Source organism: Urtica dioica, chromosome 5 (genome assembly GCF_054948205.1).
Source record: "Urtica dioica subsp. dioica isolate 48M chromosome 5, U.dioica_male_clone48M_v1_H2, whole genome shotgun sequence".
Taxonomy (NCBI): domain Eukaryota; kingdom Viridiplantae; phylum Streptophyta; class Magnoliopsida; order Rosales; family Urticaceae; genus Urtica; species Urtica dioica.
Window position 1 is genome coordinate 35,699,281 of NC_142760.1, and position 3,521 is coordinate 35,702,801.

The window sequence follows — 3,521 nt, forward strand, 5'->3', positions numbered from 1 at the left end:
TTGAGACAAAGGATGAAATGAATGTCAATAAATTTTTTTTGGACAAGGTCATTTTGTGACATGTTTCACTCGGCCATGACTTGATCATTGGGCCTTGTGAATTAATTTCATTTCATAAGAATTTTATTGAAAACTCTTAATGGGCCTTTTTCATGTTCTCATGAATAAATGAAGAAGCTTCTAGAAGCTCCTTCTAGAAGTGAAATGGGCGCCCATAATACCCAAGGAAAGAGAGTTTATTTTGTGCATAAATGTATTTAGATACTTGCCAAAGAAAAAGAGGAAACAAATTTCCCACACATGCAATGGGAATTTCGGCCAAGAGAGAGACAAGGCAAGCCTTGAACAAAATAGGAAACAAATCAAGGCTTCTAGAAGCCCTAGCTTGGCCGAGTATCTCAAAGGGAAAAAAGAGGAAATTGCTCATGAATATGTGATATTCTATAGAAGAGGAAACTACCTTATTGAAGGTGAGACCTCTCCTATAAATAGGAGCCTCATTTCCTCACAATTCATTCATCCAAGTTTAAGAGATTTGAGAGACTCTCTCTCTAGAACTTGGCCGAAGTCCTCTTCTCTCTCTCTCTAGTTTATTTTCGGTTTTCTCTTGTCTTGGCACCTAGGTCCTCACTCGACCTAGTCTTTAGCTCTGCGACTTTGAGACTCGTTCTTAAGTCATAGTGTTTAAAAGTGCCCACTCACTGATTCCTTCTTTTCGAGTGATTTAGTGATAGAAACCATCGTGGTTGCTCGAGTTCCCGAGGAAAGAAAAGAGAGACGTGCTGCGAGGGGAGACGAACGTTGCCAACCTTCCAAAGGCTCATCAACGTTCAAGCATCAAAAAGGTTAGTAACTTTTATAGCTCATATTAGTTTTTATTTACATGCATATGCTCTTGTCTAGGTTAGTAAAAACTAGTTTTACTTAAAAAGAAAATTTTTAAAATTCCGCCGCTTAACGAAGCGTTAAACTTTTTCTCAAACCCTAGATCGATTCCAACAGCCACTGCTTTGATGTCTCCTCCACTACAATCAATGATTTCCTGGGACGAGGGAAAATTATCACTGCCGATCAGTTTCCATCCCTGGATGTGGTTGCCAAAGAGCTCACCAACGACGAGAAGAAGACTTGGCCCTCTAAAGGTTCCCTGCCCTCCTCAGACCTCTCTGCAAAATATTCTGTTTTGTACATAATTGGGGTTGCTAATTGGGCTCCCTCCTCGCATGGCTCAAGCATCAAGTCCGACCTGGCGTGCCTCATTTATCAGATAGGTACTCATGCGTCTTTCAACTTTGGAGAGTTCGTGTTCAACCATCTGGCCAAGCACGCTAAGTCCTATGCTGTGAAGCTCCCTATTGGCTTTCCCTCTCTCCTCTCTGGTATGTTGGTGGCTCAAAAGAACGATGTACTAAGGGCTGATGACGTTGCAGGTAAACCCCTAGTGCACTTACTTTCAGTCATAAGTTATTTGAGGGAAAACATGCCAGAGATCTTGCTATGCCTTCTGTCGCAACTTCTGTCGCTCTTGGTCGTACCATCAAGGTTGCTCCTCTCTCCGAGAATGCTAAGAGTGATATTCTCAAACACTACAACATTTACAACATTTACCGACGATTTTTTTCGTCAGTAATAACCCTAAAATCGTCGCTAAATGTATTTAGCGACGATCTTAGCGACGATAAAAATCGTCGCTAATTCGCCGTGCCTAAATATATTTAGCGACGATTTAATCGTCGGTAAATATTTAGCGACGATATTAGCGACGATAAAGTCGTCCCTAAATATTGTGACGAGAAGTTTTTTTTCATTTTGAAACAGACAATTAGCGACGAATTTGTCGTCGCTAATTACCGCGGGAAAAAATCCCGTGTCAATTAGCGACGACTAAATGTTGTGACGAGAAGTTTTTGTCATTGTGAAACAGATAATTAGCGACGACTTTGTCGTCGCTAATTGGCGCGGGAAAAATTCCCGCGTGAATTAGCGACGACAAAGTCGTCGCTAAAACGTTGTGTGGAATAATAATTAGCGACGATTTTTTTTTCGTCGTTAATTATTTATTTTTTACGGTTTTTTGGTTGTGAAATTCTAAAATGAAAAATCAAATAAAAACTAAATTATATTATCCAAATCAACAACTATATAAAATCCGGTTACGTACGTTTTCGGTTATCGAGAAATATGTAAATAATAAATACACAAAACAACTAATAAACCACTAGTCGCGACGTTTGCTTTGTCGTCCTGCCACTCGTTTTCCCCCTCCTCGACGAGAAACGCTTTTCTGCTGGCGCTGAAGTTCTGCAGGCTGCGGCGTCGGAGTAGACTGACTTGGTCCGCCGGGCGTCGTCTACTGGCTGGCGTCGGGAGTCCTCTGCTGGCCGCCCGTCGGAGTGCGGACGTCGGGCGTCGGAGTGTGGACGCCGGCCGTCGGAGTCTGCTAGCTATGGGATGACGGAGCCTGCTGCGAACTCTGCGGAAATTGGGACATGAACGAGCTAAGGTTGAGGCCGGGCACCTGACTCTATATTGTCTCGGCGAACGCGGCGAGGGTCGATGTCAACACCTCATGCGAGACATATCCTGGTTGCGACGTCCCAGCCTCCGAACGGTAGACTTCGGCGACTTCAGCCGCCATCCGTGCTCCCTGTGGCACCAAACGTCCGACGCCGGTCAAGTGATCAGTCCGCGAACCCATAATATCGCGGATCGCCTGCTGCTCTAGAACGGAAATATCAACGTCCGCTCCTTGGTGCTCAGCCTCCGCTCGCAACGTGTTGAACCTAGCGACCAGTCGATCCTGATATAATTAACTAGTTAGTATATATTAATCGAAAAATAAGAAAAATAAATGTAAACTTACATAACGTGCGGAGGCTTCAGGAGTCAGCCATTCGGACTTGTCGGACTGATGTTGGCGCTTGTAGTTCGCAAACAAGCTCTCGAATGCGCCTGTCTCGACGCTCTTCTGCATGTAAACAAAACTTCAAGTGTTAGATAATTTTAACGATTTGATGTATCATATAAACATAAAACTTACGTTTTTCATGCGGTGGGTCGAGAACCCAATCGTCCCCTGTCGAGTCTTCGTCTTCTTCTTCGTGCGATTCGCCTTATTCTTCGCTTGTATAGCCTGTTGTAATATAAGTAAACGTACACGTAAATAACAAATCGTTTAATAAACATTCGAGTAACGTAAATGATTCGATATTACCTTAAATTCATCGCTCGTATATCGTTGTATCAGCGTCTCCCATTCGGTGTCGAGCTTAACGGTCTTCGGTTTCAGCGACCGCGCCACCGGTACGCTGCTCTTGCAGTCGATGTCGAACCACGACCGCAATGTATGCCTCCAATCGCGAAGACGAGTCTTCGCGTCTCGAATGATTTCCGCATCGACAATCGCCTTCTTCTTCCTGGTTGCATCACCATCGACTCGAATGTCGTACTTGTCTCGAATCGCTGCTCGGATCTCGGCCTCCTTCGCCGGCCCCACGTTCGCATTCATCCACCTTGGGACC

At 44.3% G+C, this 3,521-nt stretch overlaps 1 long non-coding RNA gene across 1 annotated transcript; it reads right to left on the reverse strand.

The window, feature by feature from the left end:
- Positions 1-2,872: 2,872 nt before the first annotated feature.
- LOC149398135 (uncharacterized) lies at positions 2,873-3,255 on the reverse strand. The gene is made up of 3 exons (XR_016297041.1): positions 3,215-3,255; positions 3,041-3,133; positions 2,873-2,968 (listed from the first exon to the last, which is right to left on the reverse strand). It is a non-coding gene; the product is annotated as an uncharacterized LOC149398135 (long non-coding RNA).
- Positions 3,256-3,521: the final 266 nt, after the last annotated feature.